The sequence below is a fragment of the Equus przewalskii genome, chromosome X (assembly GCF_037783145.1).
Source record: "Equus przewalskii isolate Varuska chromosome X, EquPr2, whole genome shotgun sequence".
Classification (NCBI taxonomy): Eukaryota; Metazoa; Chordata; class Mammalia; order Perissodactyla; family Equidae; genus Equus; species Equus przewalskii.
The window spans coordinates 6,136,873-6,154,011 of record NC_091863.1 but is presented as its reverse complement, the minus strand read 5'-3'; the positions used below and the strand labels follow the sequence as shown (position 1 = coordinate 6,154,011).

The window sequence follows — 17,139 nt, the reverse complement described above, 5'->3', positions numbered from 1 at the left end:
TCTTGGACAGCACAGCTCCAGGACAGCCCTTAAGCCCTAACTTTCTTCTCAGCAACTGCACACTGCCTCTCAGACCTACACACCATCGGAATTTGTAAACTAATAATCACAAAGAGCTGGTGCTTACTGTGAATTACTGTTAGGTGGAAGACAGCAGGGATAGCAAGCAGCTGGAAGACATATTTTGTTCATGGAAGATGTTTTAAATTTTAACTGCTGTCCAAGTAATGCAAATCAGTAATGAGAACTAGATTATAAATTTCACAGTGGGACACAATATTTAAAATATTTGTGTTCTGGAGATAAAGGTGACTAATATACTTTAGACAATGCTTCCAGTATTTCCGATTTTCATTCTTCAAGTTATTTTCAGTTATGGTAACATTCCATTGAAGCCCACTCCCTTCTTGCAGGCTCCCCCAGCAAGGAGCAGCACATGGGCTCTCATAACGTCATGCGAGAGGAGCTGTCCCCTCCCCCCCCCGCCTTTATTTAAATCTTTTTTTTTTTTAAAGATTGGTACCTGAGCTAACATATGCTGCATCTTTTTTTTTTCTTCTTCTTCCCAAAGCCCCCCAGTACATAGTTGTATATTCTAGTTGTAGGTCCTTCTGGTTGTGCTATATGGGATGCTGCCTCAGCATGGCTTGATGAGCAGTGCTAAGTCCACGCCCAGGATCCCAACCAGCAAAACCTTGGGCTGCTGAAGCAGAGTGTGCAAACTTAACATGGGGCTGGCCCCAAAAATCCTTTCTAACACTACTGGTCAGTCTTTCCTAAAATATGCTCAGCAGAACAACAATTCTGTGGGGTGTGGTTAATAGATTCTACAAGGAAAAAGAGTTTCTGTGTCCAGATGAGTTTGGGCAATACTGGGCTAATCATATCACTTTTGCTGGGGTTTGGCTGCACGTGACAAAGAAGCTGCAGCAACTTCACGTTCTCACCAGCATCTCAGGATCTGTCTCCTTCCCCTCTCCTGTCTTCAGTTTGTATCCTTATTTGCATGCTACTTGTCTTGTATTTGCAAGATGGCTTCCTCAAATGTGTATGTTGTAGGCTCAGAAGAAAGCAGGAAGGTGGGGGGAGGGGGCAGGAAAAGAGAGGAGGAAGGGGAAAGGGAGGGAGGAAAGATGCTTTCATCAGGAAAGCTAAAACTTTCCCTGAAATCTGTAGGAGTCTCCTACTTAAGTCTCATCAGCTAGAACAATATCCCATGGCTACCTGCAGCTTCAAGGGAGTCTAGGAAGATGACTATTTTAACAGAATACATTATGGTAGTAAACTAAGTCACCCTTCTCTTCCTGAGAATGAAGGAGGAAATGGAATCTAGGCTGCTCAGTATCTGCCACATGGAGTCAAGAGCTTTCTTAGAGCCAGTTAAGATTTTGCTTTGTGCATGTTGAATGGCAGAACATTCATCTCTTTTTTCCCCCATAAAATCCTCATTTTTCATGGAGGAACTCGAAGAACTGTTGTTCTGGAAAATATACTTTGGGCAAAGTTGTATTAATGTGTAATTCTGGGAAAGCCATGCGTCCTGAAAGAGGAATAGGGGTTTCTGGAAGACCCTGGTGTAGGGCGAATCCTAACGTCTCTTTTGCCCTCTGTCTCCCTCGTCAGTTTCTCCTTGCCCAGCCTCTCTCGTGGCCCAGGTTGGTCTCACAGCCTCTCTTTGGGTAATCGGACGTACACGGAAATCTCCTAGGAGCCTCCAAGGAAAGTTGCTTTCTTGACGAAAGGGGTAGACATCGTAGGCACTGACCCCTTCCCTCTACCTCTGCCTCGAACACAGATACCATGCCGGGAGTGACAGCAGCCATCTGGCGAAAATGAGTGCAAGTCCCAGAGAATTCCAGAAACACCCGCCACTCAGTCAATGCCAACTACTGCCTGTCTCCAGATTCTCGTCACGTAACAAACAGTACGCCTCTATTAGTTTCAGGCGAGAGTCCCCTCACTGATACCATGCTGCTATGAAGAACTTGCCTGTGGTGCACGACTCCCTCCGCTCCCAGAGGCCTCAGACCTCCTGTCAGGTCCGCGGGCGGAAGGCCCGTCTCACTTCCGGGCACAGCCTTCTTCTTCCCGTTCAAGGCGGTGACGTCGCGGCTCCGCGGCGCACGTCCTCCCGCAGACGCGCCCGCTCCGCAGCTACCGAGGAAACGACGTGCTCTGAGGAAAGCGTACAGACTGGCTGGGTGGCTGCTACAGAGAAAGCCCGGCAACCCCACCCTTCCCCGAGGGAACTGGAACCCGGGGCTGCTCCCTGAGGGGCCAAGGGGGGAGCCCCACCTCAGCCACCCCCGCTTTTAAGGCTGATACCTGAGAGACGAGCCCCCTCAGCCACCCAGCTCTGAAGACCATCGAGGCTCGCGTCCACGAGACCCTCAAGAAATGGCTCTTCCAGGGCTTGCGGCTGGCACCCCGCGGGAGGCCCTCCCCTGGGTGTGAGGAAGGCTCCTGTGCTGGTCCGGAGCGTCTGACTGGGCGGCGGGCACGTGGCTTGATACACATCTGGGGGCCGGGTGGGATTCTCTCCCGGCACAGAGGGTGGTGGGCACCATCTTGTGTTTTCTCCTTCCTTTTTAAATTCTAGCTCGAGAGCTTTCCGTGACAGTCAGTCAGAAGCTTAGATCCAGCCGGGAATGGGCTCTGGAATTTGTGCTGTGTTCCTTGCCTCGCAGACGATGTTTCGGGGAAGGGTCATGGGCATCCATGGGCTCCTGCACTCCCTGTTGGCCTCCCACTCGTGTCTTGGTTCCGGAGGAGCCCCCTCATTCACGTGACAGCCTGGAGACCTACCATGATCCAACTCCTTTCTCAGGGCGCTCTTTCCCCGGCTGCTGCCTGGAGGCTTGCCCCAAGCTTAGTGGACCATTTGGAGACAGTACTGCCCGTCTTTTTGACTCCAAGCGATTCTCTTGCTTCCAATCTCTGGCTACCTGAGCCATTCTCAGGATTGGATCACCTTTGATCTTTGATATCTTCCTTATCTCAGATGAACCCTGTGTTTGCAGTGAATCCTTGGGTGCTGACATTTGGGCTGGTGGACATCCTAGTACAAGGTGAGCCAATCTCCAAGCCTTAGACTCAGTCCTGACTCTTGTTTTCCCATCAAGGTTCCAGCATGTCTGTGGGTTTTGACAATTCTCATTGTTTTTTGGGAAACTGAATGAGGTAGCCAGCCTCCAAGATGGCACCCAATGATTCTTCCCTCCTGACACTCACATCCTTGTGCAGTTCTTTCCATGTTGATGTGGGTAACCAGTACAATACTGCAACTGATAGAATATTATGGAAATGATGGGGTGTGACTTTGGAGGATAGGTCATAAAAGGCATTGCCACTTATGCCTTGCTCTCTCTTGGATCACTTGTTCTGGGGGATTCCAGATGTCATATCATGAAAACGGTTAAACAGACCATGGAGAGGTCTTTGTTGTGAAGAACTGAGGCTGCCAGACAACAAACTGCCATCTCTGTCCACACCCCATCTTGGAATTGGACCCTCCTCCAGCCCTGGTCAAGGAGGCTGCAGATGACTATGGCCCGGCCAACATCTTGACTACAACCTCATGAGAGACCCTCAGCCAGAACCACCCAGGTAAGCTGCTCCCGAATTCCTGACCTATGAGGTGGGAGGTAATGGTGGTTGTTGTTTTAGACTGCTAAATTTTGGTGAAATTTGTTACGCAGCAGTAGATAACTAATACATCATAGTTCAGGGCCCAGCTGTGGCAATAAGAAGTTCCTGCAAAGCCCTTTTGTTGAACTGTGATAATATTTGTGCTGCAAAGTGCTCATAGAATATTTCCTGTTTGTGGCATGAATAAGTACTTTTCAGTTCTTAGTCAGTACTTATTAAGCACTTTAGTGGTGCTTATTAAGTACTTAAGTACTTTTTGGTACTTATTCATTTGCAGAAAATCAGAAATGGTTTGAGAATTCGAAGAAAAAGGTAAAATAATATTTAAAAATGTAATTGAATTTAAAAAATCGAGAATCCCAGCTCTAGAGAGTATCAAGGAGCCAAACATTTCCCCAACGAGTTTATCTGAGTCTCTGGGCAGGTGCAGTATGCCTCTGGTTTTTGGGAAGCCATGGAGACTGCTAGAATTAAGTATTATGTATCATTCATCCTGCTGTGTACTTTCGAAGGTGAGATTTCTGTTCTTTGCCCTTTGCGCTTGCAAAGATATGATGTTAGAGCCCTGCCCAGGAGCCAAAATGGAAACATACATGGGTTGGGTGAAAAATTGTATGTTTTCATCTGCAGACAGTGAAGGATTTGCAGGTAATATATATGGGTTAGGCGGGTTGAGCGGGTAAGCATCCAGCCTGGCTCAGTGAGGCCCTGGGCAAGTTACTAATCTTCAGCATCTGTGTGCTCCTCTGTAAGCTGGGAGAGAGAAGGTTCTTGTGAGGGGTCGATGAGATTAGTCACTGGTGCCTCTTCCCTTCTGTTCTATTTTTGTCGTGATTATGATATGCAGTTAAATTGCATTATGCGTCAAACGTGAATGTGGTTATAAGGGACAGATCAGACAGTACATGCTGCAATGCAAGTGGAAACTGAGCCTGATGAGCCTCAGCTGATGTTTAACCTAATCCAATCACAGTGAGTTAGCTGGCACAGTCGGTTAATATGATTACAACAAAAATGAGGTCATTTGGTACATCAGCGTTACTCTAAATTTTTATGTTGTACAATTACCAGAAAGCATCTTCTCATTGTGATTATTGATTATTGCTGAAACAGAATGAGTTGTTCCTGGGGCAGACAAGACTAAAGTGAAATGTAATTTTTCTGAGCATCCCTGAAATGAAAAACTGTAGAAATAGTGTGGCGCCCGCAAGGATTTTATGCACACATGCACACACATACAAACACACACACAGAATTTTGAAAATACAATGTTTCCATACGTTGGCTTTCTTTTTCTTTCTACTGTTGACAGCTAAACAATTTAATGTTAATCCCTAATGAACATTACTGATGTTCATCTTACTAACTTTTGAACATGTGGAACAAAAATGGCATTAAAATCAACTGGAAACGCTTCATATAATGGTGGATGTTAGACATCAGAACTTGATGGATATAACTCTCTTATGGTTGTCCCTTTGGGTTAAAACCATACCACTAAACAAAAAGAAAATCTTTCCATTTTCAACTTTTGACTCTGAAAATTAGTTTTTATTTACAAGCTGAGTTGTCCTGATTACTTAAAATTGTCTGATAGAGATCAGGAGCAGAAGCCCTTCTGAAGCCTCTGCTTAGCTGTCTCCAGGGGGCCCTGCCGCGCTACTCCTCTCCTTCTGTTCGGACCCTGCAGATCCAGGCCGGGTTTTTTTTTCTTTTTTAAAGATTGGCCCTGAGCTAACATCTGCTGCCAATCTTTTTTTTTCCTTCATCTCCCCAAAGCCCACCCCCGCCCCCCAGGACATAGTTGTATATTCTAGTTGTAGATCCTTCTGGCTCTGCTATGTGGGACACCACCTCAGCATGGCCTGATGAGCAGTGCCATGTCTGCGCCGAGGATCTGAACTGGTGAAACCCTGGGCCACCTAAGCGGAGTGTGCGAATTTAAGTACTTGGCCACGGGGCTGCAGGCCAGGTTTTAATAGGGATGTTAAAGATGTTTGCCAAGCACCCAGACAGCCGGAAGACCACTAGTAGGTTCACGGTGTCATTTTACTGGAAACACAGTGGCACTTCTTTTATTTATTTATTACACATATAGGAGTAAAGACTTAAAGGGAGAGGAGAAAGGCACTTTGCTTGTGAGGGTTTTGATGCCCTTAGGCATCCTGAAAACCTTGAATGAATTGTTGTTCTTTGCTCACACCCAGTGGAGCTGGCTGCTCTGCCGACAGAGAATAGGGTGTGCAGAGGGGGCTCTCCTTGTCCTTCCATCTCTCGCAGACCTGCACCTCACCTGGGCACCTGCCTGCCTTCTGGGAGGACCTAGTTTCTAGTGTGGAGAGCAGACAGGTGGAGGAGGGGAGGAGGTCCCTGTCTTCTGCTTTCTGAGCTGATCTAATTTTATTTTACTGTTTTCCATGTTCTGTTTGCTTCACATTTTTCTAGCTTCAGCTCAGGGAGAGCAGGACTGGTCTATTTCATCCAGGAGCAAACCTTGGAATACGCGAGTTTTGGGTTGATATGCCAAATTATGGCCAGCACATTAGTGGAAGGTTAATACGGGAGAGGCAGTGGCCATTGCCTTCCTCTGACTCAGTGTCCACTTCTGGAAAGCTTCCTTGTGCTTCAGAGGAACTTAAGATGGCCAGGCCGTCGTTAGGATGAGAGAACACATGATGTCCACCACCCCTCATGGCTCATTGCAGGATGCCAACCTGTGACTGAAGAATAGTGGCAGCCCAAGTTCAAAGTCTCAGTCTAGAATGTTCTTGCCTCAACTCTCAATTTTAAATAATGACCTCTGCCTTGAAAGAAACCCTTAAGAATGTCTGCAGCTCATTCTGTTTCTTAGTTGTTGAAAAAGAGAGTTTACTACATTAGTATGTGTGGGTGTATATACACGTGCATGTGTGTATATGTGTGTGTATGGGTATCTGTGTATGTGTTGTTAAAAGCTAAACTGAGGCATATTACAAATTTTAAGTGCTTATTTGAACAAAAATTGATTCCAATCAGGCAGTGCCAAACCAGAAGTGGTTAGGAGCGCTCCACCCACAGGAGCTGGGAGAGACTTTTACAGAGAAAAGGCGGAAGCAAAGTAAGGAAATGATTGATTCGCTAGAGCTTCAAGGCTAGTTGGCTGTTGTGATAGGTGGGCCTTAGGTCAATTTTGTAATCTCGAGGCATTACAGGCTTGGCTTTCAGTTTGCTTACTCAGGCCTCCACAGCATTACAGCCTGCTCAGTCTAATTGCCTCCTTGTTTAATTAATTTAACAGTGTGCATGCGTGTACAGGTGTGTGCACGCACATGTGTATGTGTGTGCTTGTATGTGTGTATATGCATACATGTGTATGCATGTATTTAGGTGTGTGCCTCTGTGTATATGTGCACATGTGTGCAGGTGCACTCATGTATGTACACATCATATGTGTGTGTGCATACATTTATGTTTGCATGTTTCTATTTAGTCACTGTACATAACCTGTGGTAACCTTTCCTCTGCTTTGGTTTTTGTTTGTTTTCCCACCGTTGCTGTTTGCTCTAATGTTTGTATGCAATCAGAAGTGATTTTGAGGCCCCAAATACTAGGCTGCAGCTTGACGGAATTAATGGGTCAGGAGGAGCATACTGATTACGGAAGAGAGAGGTTAAGAGTAACTCTTAGCAATCAGGGACAGCGGGAAGGAACAGGAGCAGCAGTGCTGGGAGCAGACATCCCTGCTCAGATGAGAGAGTCTGTTGCCTGGAGACCAGGGTGAAGGGCTCAGGTAACAAAAGATGTCCTGGGGCTCCTGTGAAGGGCAGCAGCTTCCTGGGCTGAGGTGGCTGCTGAGTCTTGTGCGTCTCTATGCCATGGTTGGGTTTCCACTTGCTGTTTAGACTGTGAGAACAGCATCTTATTGGTGCAGCGGACAAAACACCGCTGCACCAGGCCACCGCAGGCAGTGTGGGTTCAACTAAATAAAGACCCACTGATGCTTTGAGGCACGTTTTCTTTTTCCTCTGCTTCCCTTCCTGTCTTTTCATTTCCTTTTTCTTTTTTTCGCTTCCCTTTCTCTGGTCTCCCCCTCCACCTCTTTCTCTTCTTTCCCTCTCTCTGTCCCTCCCTCTTTTAAAAAAAAATCAAATGGTTATAAAATCCCATTTCTTCCTAGGCAACCCTCACACCATCAGCTGAAAATCTGGCACAGTATTTACCTCGATACATAACCATGTTTTTCCTTCTAAGGAGTACACACATCATTTACTCCTTAAGCTTTCCTTATATTTATTCCCATATTTTTCTCCAATTTCTTACTAAGTCTTCTTCATAAATGTAAAAGCATAACATGCTCTCTACTTCTGCTTAGTATCGTCTGGGCCAAGGAGGCTGTAAACTACATATTTAGCTCTGTTGGAGCCCCAGAAACACAAGCAGAGGCTGCACTCGGCAGCTTTAAGGAATTGCAATTCACTGACGTTGATTTATTAGTCGGTCGTGTTATATGAGTCATATTACAGGCTAGTAAAAATGACACAGCCACCGAATTTCTTGGATGCTTTGCACACCTGCTGTCTAAGTGCTCTGCTTGCATCGTCATAGGTCATTCTTAGCCCCCAGTGATGTCCTTACTTAGGTTCTCTTCATTCCCAGAGAGAAGTTAAGAGACTTCCTGCAGACCAACCACACAGTAACCCAGAAGCTGCAATTCTAAGCTGGGCTGTCTGCCTCTCATCTGAATCTAAAATGTGTAACAATCAGACAGGTATTATAGAAAATATGTAGCAACAAAACACCAAGGAGTCAGAATCAAGAGACCACGTCTAAGAGTGAGCTTGCCATCAGGATCTCAGATCTTCCCCACGGCTTATTAGTATTATGTTTTTGGTGAGGAAGATTGGCTCTGAGCTAACCTCCATTGCCAATCTTCCTCTTTTTGCTTGAGGAAGATTGTTGCTGAGCTGACGTCTATGCCAATCTTCTTCTATTTTTTGCATGTGGGACACTGCCACAGCATGGCTTGACAAGCAGTGTGTAGGTCTGTGCCTGGGATCTGAACCCACGAACCCTGGGCTGCTGAAGCAGAGCACAGGAACTTAACCACTATGCCACTGGCTGCCCCTCCCCCCCCCCCCCCCCCCCAGCTTATTTAATTAAACTCTACGTGGTGGTTCTGGAAAGATGGAAAAGCAGGGAGCTTGTTAGAAATGCACATTTTCAGGTCTCACCTGGGACCTGCTGAATGGGAAGGGGGGGCTGGCCTCTGTGTTGGTGAGCCCTCCAGGGCTTGCTGATTCACATTGGTGCTAAACATTTGGGACCCATGGCTCCAGGGCGAACTCTATACCTTTTGCAGATTCTGAGGCCTCTTCCTTTCCTCCCATAATAGGATCCCCAAGGGGTTGAGCAGAAGGGAAAATGCAGGTTAAACATCTGAATCCTCAGGGTTGAGTGGGGGGGCATGCGACAGGGTATTTTGATGGCCCATTTCGTCATCAGTGCCTCAGTGCTCCTCCATCAGGGTAAGTCTTTTGAGTGGACTATAATTATTCATGATCAGCACCTTTCTTCTGAAAGAGTCAAAACTTAGAAGATTCTACAGTGAATATACTGATTTTTAAATTCCACTACAAACTCCAAACTCTTCCGACCCTCCCCAGCGTGTGTCACCTCCCCTGACTCTGCAAGCTTCTCACCCCTGGAGGCCGCTATGAGAATTAGATTCTCAACCAGGAGGCCAGGAGGCAGGGCTCCTGTGTTCTGTCTCACTCCAGGCCTCTTCCTTGCTTTAGTTTCAGCACTGGCTTAGGCGAGTTAGTGCCGGACCCCTGTGTGTTAACTTTAGAATGACCCAAAGCCGCTGGGATTCCCTGACTTCCCTTATTAGGCTATTCCACAGTCTAGTGGATTTCATGATTAGAAAGTAATTTCATCCCCTAAAGCATTTGAAAACCATGCTACACTGGGAGAACATTGTTTCAGTTGCCGGTGGCCTCCCAGCTGAGACTTAAGAAAACAAAAGAAACAATTTCATATGATAATATTAGCAAATACATCTTCCATAAGCCCTGTCTTCATGCCTGTTGAATTGCATTATCTCCTCTCCGTGTTGTTGACTTACTTGCATAAAGAATTTTGCATACAAAGCGAGGGAAATTATTTCACACTTGCTTTGGTTAGAAATCTGTTGAGGTGGTTAAACCTTTCAGAGTATTCAAATGTGGTTAGCTTTGCTAAGAGAAAGGAGAGATGATCAGAATGTTACCATAAATCCAGAGGCCTCAGTGCATTCTTGAATATTTTCAGATGGATTTAAGAGGTAGTTTAAATTTAAGAAGGTTAGGGGCCGGCCCAGTGGCGCAGCAGTTAAGTGCGCACGTTCCGCTTCAGCGGTCCGGGGTTCGCTGGTTCGGATCCTGGGTGCGGACATGGCCCCACTTGGCAAACCATGCTGTGGTAGGTGTCCCACATATAAAGTGGAGGAAGATGGGCACGGATGTTAGCTCAGGGCCAGCCTTCCTCAGCAAAAAGAGGAGGATTGGCAGCAGATGTTAGCTCAGGGCTAATCTTCCTCCAAAAAAAAAAAAAATAAATTTAAGGTCAAAGGTTCTGGGGAATCCAAAGCATGCCCACTATTCTAATGTCTTGTCTCTATGTGTCATCTGACATCTAGATTATGTAAAGCCAGAATGAAGTCAGCATGACAACCATCTGTGCCATTAATTCGTTGTTATGAGTTAACTTGGATACAGTTATCTTGGCTAAATTATGAAATGCTTGGTCTTTGTTTTAGCTAAGACCATTTGGTGGTGGTTTGTAGTACTTCCAGTTTCTGGATCTGGGTAGCTAGTGTTGCCTTCTTTCTCTCTCTTCCTATGAGAAGGAATAATCACTTCATAGTAGAGTTTGTAACTTTATGTAATAGGAATTGGCTCACAACTTTATGTGAGTGTGTGTGTGGGGGGGTGGTGGTGGTGGTGGTATTTCCACTACTTAATAGTAAAATTTTTTTTAAAATACCTTCAAGCTTTGAGGATTTTATTTAGTGATTATATCAGGTAATTGCCCATGGATGTATGGCATTATGGAAACTTGCAGAAGTGAAAGATTATTGATAGGCTACATGTAAATTGTGGTTGGAAGAGCAAAAATGACCTAAAATTTATGAAAAATGTATAGCTTCATCCAGTAGTACTTACAAATGACAGCAAAAGTTGCCCAAAGCATAGTTATGTAACTAGTGTGATGTGGGAAGCTGAGTTGCCAAGATGTCTTGGGAAGTTGTAGCTGGCCTGTACATGGGCTACAGTGGGCCCACAGAAACAAGCCCAGGAATCTGGCTAATCTAGAGGGATCTGCTGGGCAAGCTGTGGGTTAAAACCAGTAAGAAGGGGCCGGCCCTGTGGCTGAGTGGTTAAGTTTGCTCACTCTGCTGCTGCAGCCCAGGGTTTTACTGGTTCGGGTTCTGGGCGCGAACATGGCACTGCTTGTCAGGGCACGTTGAGGCGGCGTCCCACATACCACAGCTAGAAGGACCCACAACTAAAATATACAGCTATGTACTGAGGGGATTTGGGGAGAAAAAGCAGGAAAAAAAAGAAGATTGGCAACAGTTGTTAGCTCAGATGCCAATCTTTAAAAAAAAAAAAACAGTAACAAAAAAATGTGGTAATTGGTACAGCCACTATGGAAAACAGTATTGAGGTTTCTCAAAAAATTAAAAATAGAACTACCATATGATCCAGCAATCCTACTTCTGAGTATTTATGCGAGGGAAATAAAATCACTATGTCGAAGAGATATCTACACCCTCATGTTCATTACAGCCTGATTTACAATAACCAAGACATGGAAACATCCTAAGTGTCTGTTGATGGGTGAATGGATAAAGAAGATGTGCTACACATACAACAAACACACACACGCATATATATACATACAATGGAATACTATTCAGCCATGAAAAAAGAAGGAATTCCTGCCATTTGTGACAATGTGGATGGTCCTGGAGGATATTATGCTAAGTAAAATAAATCAGAGAAAGACAGATACTGTATGATCTCACTTATATGTGGGATCTAAAAAACCTCAAACTCATCGAAAAAGAGATCAGATTTGTGGTTGCCAGAGGTCGGGGGTGTGGGTGGGGGAATTGGGTGAAGGTGGTCAAAAGGTACAAACGTCCAGTTATTACATAAATAAGTCCTGGGGATGTAATGTGTAACATGTTGACTGTAGTCAGCACTGCTGTATGGTATGTTTATATTTGAAAGTTGCTAAGAGAGTAGATCCTAAAAGCTCTCATCACAAGGAAAAGAAAAAAAAGTTTTTTTGTAACTATATGAGGTAATGGAAAAAACCATGATAAAATTATAAACCTTTACACAGTTGTAAAAAGGTGTTAATAGTTTTTATTAGCTGCAACGTTGCTCCATCTAATTATGTTAACTATAGATAAGAGTGAAATGATAAACAAAGTTGAGTTTAGGAATTAAAGTCTGGATTTGATGAAAATTGAAGAGAAAAGTAGATACTTTGTTTCCAGCAGAGAGAAAGGATCCATAGAACAGAAAATGTAGGATGGAACCAGTGGGTCTATATATGGGGTGAGGGGAGGGAGGATGTAAATAGATTCATGGCGTTTTATTCTAGGGTAGAGAAAGTGCTGGAAAGATGGGCTAGTGGGAATTATTTTGGGTTTTGAATTCAGACAGACTTGAGTAAATGCTGGCGTTGGCTTGGTTATGGCAGCCCTAGGAATCTGATGTAGGGTATGTATGAAATAGTGAAATGATAAATCACCAGCAAAGGAGGTAGTTTTGAATCCCAGCCGGTACAGCTGGAGGCAGTGGTGTTTATAAATGAGACGCAGAAAATAGTCATGGAGGATAACACTTTGAAGAAATGGTGGGAAACCTTTCAGAACACACAGAGGCCTGAGGATTACTTTTTCTACCTAAAACTTTTGAGGTTTAGCAAAATCTTCCCAGCTCATGCATGGAAAAACAGAGAGGGCTTCCCATCATCTTGGGTCACTGTAGCTGCTATCCTTACTGAGATACCTGTGTAGTATGAACTGATGAATAGGAACAGCAGAAGCAAGGGAAGTAGACCAAGAATTGCCAACGTGTTACTTGGTTTAGGCAGAAACAGAAAAACTTGAACATTGAACATACTGCATCCTGAGAAGCAAAAACACGGTGTATTCAACAACAGATTTTGATAACAGAAATTAACCAGCTTGGCTTAGACCAAGGTTGGTAAACTTTACTGTAAAAGACCAGTCAATAAATATTTTTGGCTTTGTGAGCTATATAATCTGTTGTAAGGATTCAGCTCTGCTGTTGTAGTGTGAAAGCAGCCACAGACAGAATCTAAACAGATAAATGGGGCTATATGCCAATGAAACTTGATGTATGGACATTGAAATTTGAATTTCATATAATTTTTATGGGTCACGATATATTATGGTTCTTTTGATTTTCTCCAACCATCTGAAAATGTAAAAGTCATTCTTAGCTTGCGGACCATACAAAAACAGGTGATGGATTGGCTGTGCGCGCGGGCTGTGGTTTGCCAACCCCTGGCTTGCTGACCCCTGGTTTCAAATAATGACAATGATAGAAGAACCAGGACTTTGAAAGGCAAAGTGGGTCTGAAATGAGACCGAGGCAGACACACTTGCCTAGGCACTTTGAGCTGAAGTTTTCTCTCCTGTCTTTGTTATTGATGGGGTTGGCAGCTACCACTGCAGCTCTAGTTTAGTTAATTCTGATTAGTTATATGTCCCCTTGTGTGGATTCAGCTGCTTTTAGTTTATCCCCCCAACCTAATTGTTTTCCTTGTGTTATTGCGGTTGTTTATAGTTTAAGCCCAGGGTTAAGAGAACAGTGGGAGTTGTAAAGATGTTCCGTAACGGGGTAAAACCATTTCTTAAAAGCTCTTTCCTCCATGACTGTTTTCTCCCTGATTTCCTTGTCTTTGTGGTCCCTTCCTGGTGCCCTGTGGCAGAGGCTCACTGCACTGGTTTCCTGTTCCTCCTGGGCACACAGTTAGACCGCATTTCCTAGTTTCCCCGGCACATAGGGTGGCCATATCTCTGAGTTCTGTCTGGGGGAATGTGACTGAAATGACATACGCCACCCCCACTCCTAGCCCCAAACAGCTGCATGTGCAGTGCCCCGTGCTCTCTCTTTTCTCCCCTTGGTGTGCCTGGAAGGCAGCTTCTTACAGCTCTAGAGTTTGGCAGATCTCCAAGTGGGAAAAAGGAGAGGTGTACAGGAGCACCGTCAGAGCAGGAACTTGGGTGTTGGAATGTTTTGTGAACTAGAGATAAATATTTATTCTGTTAAACCAGTGGGGCCATTTGTTACAGCAGTTATCCTACCCTAACTGATCCATGTTCAGTTTGTGGAGATGGGAGTCCACTTAACAAAATAGTGCCTGGACGGAAATGATTCCTGTTTTAGTGACCATTCACTCACACTTGGCCCTATATGTGTCTGGGCTATGGGAATGATCCAAAATCACTCACCTCATTCCAGACCTCTGGCTTGTCCCTCACAGTCACTTTCTGGCACCTCCCTGAGCTGGCACACCTAGTGGCCTGTGCCCCAGTCCTCATCTGCTGGTTGATCATCTCTCTCTTATGCTGAGTTCCGTCTTTGAGAGCCATTCATGGTGCTCAGGTGAATTCTCTGTCCAGTTTTCCTTGCGTCTTTCTAAACATTCAAGTTAACTGATGACTAACAGCACAGAAGATACATTTAAAAGGCTCAGAAGTAGATGGTGGGTGTGTGTTTCTGTGAGCCAAGGGGAAAGCTGGGGGTAGGTGAGGAGTGGAGCCAGTTCAGCAACGAGGTCAGAATGTCCACTGATGACAACCCCATGTTAGCCTGGGGCATCTAGAGAGCAGACAGCCTTTGATGGTCAAGTATTAATTTGGGACCTATGTGCATGTTATGGTTTGGTAATTTTTAAAGGCTATTGTATATGCTAGTAAAAATATATTAATGATCATACACATTAATATTTATTATATAATATGCATTATGTATAATTATAGAATATATCTTATCTGAAATATAAATATGTATTATATAAAATATATTCTGTAATTATACATGATATATAATTGTTTTAATACAATTTTAATGTATTATATACAAATACGTGTATTTATATTTAAAATTCTTATATATCATATTATATTATTATTACATATAAATATTGTATAATTTTATAATATACATATTCCATACACATGGTGGTTGGCATCTGTCCTCTGTGGGGGAAGCTGTGTTTTGTTTTGTTTTTTCTGGAGATGTAGTGCTTTGTTTTTCCAGACGCCAAGTGATTGCTTCCTGAAATCAGGAAGGCAAGGTCATGGGAAGCCTTCTCAAGGGTCAGATTGTGCGACTGCAGAGAGACTTGGCATTGTGTCTCACTCTGTGCACCTGATATTCAGCACAAAGCATTTAGGAATCTCCATGGAGTCCCTGCCACCAAAAGCAACCCCAAGGGAGGGTCTTTTAATGCAGTAATTAGGTTGCCCTCTCCCACGGTTATGGGTTTTCGTGCATGCATAATCATGGCTGGGATCCATCTGTCCATACGTATAGCACCTGCTGTGAGAAAGGGCCCATGTGGCAGTTTCCGTGAGTGGAACCCTCCTAGGTCGGCGCACATACCTAATTCTACCACCATTTAGTGTACTGCATGTTCCCCACCAAACCTGCCTTTCCCACGGCTGTTTCCATCTCAGCAGTGGGAACTCCATCTTCCAGGTAGCCAGGGCCGAGAACCTTGGAGTCATTCTTGTCTCTCTTTCTCTCCAGTCCCCTCCAATCCATTGGGAAATCCTTTTGGCTCTGCCTTCAACATAGATCCAGGATCTCACTGTTTCTCCCCACCTCTGCTGCTGCTCGGCTGCTCTGAGCCGCCATCATCTTTCTTCTGCAGTCCTCTGAGCACTACCTTTAGGCATATCAACTGGAATTAGAGGTGATTTTTTGTGGGCAATAAAAGTTGAAAAGAGAGATAAAGGGATCTGCCCGGATGTAGGAGAACTGAGAAATAGGTGGCCTGAAGTAGAACCAACTGGTCTACTTATCAGTGGGGGAAGACGGAGGAAAAGGAAAGAAGGCTGCTAAGGGAGAAAGCAAAGTCTTGGGTGATAAAAATTAGGTAGAAATTCTGCGTGGGCTTCTAGGTCCTGTAGCACTGCTTGACAGAGTCTTGCCCCTTGTAGGGATCCTGAGTGTGGGCAGCATAGAACATTCTTAGGTGACCTGGTGGGAGGAGAGGAGCCTTGTGCAGCCAGGTTTGTGAAGACATCTTTTGGAGGACTTGTAGAGGCATTTTGTTGAAGACAAAATAACACCACTTCAGGGAGAAGACCCAGTCAGCTGCTTCTGGAATGATAATGGGGATGCCTGGGGCTCTTGCTCAAAGGCAGGCTCTGCTCTGAAGTTCTGGTGGGGCCTAGAGCCTGCATTTCTAAGGAGCTCCCAGGTGCTGCTGGTGCTGCTGGGCTCCACAGATGTGTGGGTGTTTTTTTTCTAATAGCCCGGGGCTGTACTATCTTATCATTTTCTTTACCTGGTAAAACTTCAGATCCCTCTGCTTTAATCCACCTATTGTGGCCCAGCTACATGTCTTAATCTCTGTTTCCTTTATTTGATTTTGGGAAGATAAACTGCCTTTTGGTTGCCAGATCTATAGGGTAGGAATTTTTCCTCCCTTAGAATCACTTATTCTTAGAGTCCTCTAAGAGGCATTTAAAAAGGTGGCACAAAAATAAGATTTTATAGGTATCTCGAACAGCTTCTCTCAACAAAAGAAAACATAAACTCTCTTGGAACAATGACCTTATAGATAATGTAACAAAATCTACTTCATACCTTTTAAATCATGCATTTAAAAAAATTGAGGTGAAAGGGCCAGCCCAGTGGTGTAGTAGTTAAGTTTGTGCACTCAGCTTCAGAGGCCTGGGGTTGGTGGGTTTGGATTCCAGGTGTGGATCTGTATACCACTCAGCAAGTCATGCTGTGGAGGCATCTCACATACAAAATAGAGGAAGATTGGCAGAGATGTTAGCTCAGGGACAATCTTCCCCAAGCAAAAAGAGGAAGATTGGCAACAGATGATAGCTCAGGGCCAATCTCACCAAAAAAAAATTGAGGTGAAATTCACATGAATTAAAATGAATCATTTTAATGTGTACAATTCACTGGCCTTTAGTACATTCATGGTGTTGTGCACCCACCACCGTTCTCCAGTTCCAGAACATTTCCATCACCCCCACCCAAAGGAAGCCCCCTGCCCATTAAGCAGTTACTCCTCATTTTCCCCTCCTTCAGCCCCTGGCAAGCACCAGTCTACTTTCTGTCTCTATGGATTTGCCTCTTCTGGACATTTCATATAAATGGAATCACATGATATTTGGCCTTTTGTGTCTGGCTTCTTTCACTCAGCATAATGATATCAAGGTTCATCCATGTTATAGCA

At 44.6% G+C, this 17,139-nt stretch overlaps 1 long non-coding RNA gene across 1 annotated transcript in view; it reads left to right on the top strand.

Annotated features, from left to right (window-relative positions):
• The first annotated feature begins 1,146 nt into the window (after nucleotides 1-1,146).
• LOC103542728 (uncharacterized) overlaps nucleotides 1,147-17,139 on the top strand; it is a 59,081-nt gene continuing 43,088 nt past the window's right edge. The window contains exons 1-2 of the long non-coding RNA XR_011536007.1: nucleotides 1,147-1,914; nucleotides 3,002-3,606. This is a non-coding gene — a long non-coding RNA (uncharacterized lncRNA). The remainder of the gene's footprint in view (nucleotides 1,915-3,001; nucleotides 3,607-17,139) is intronic.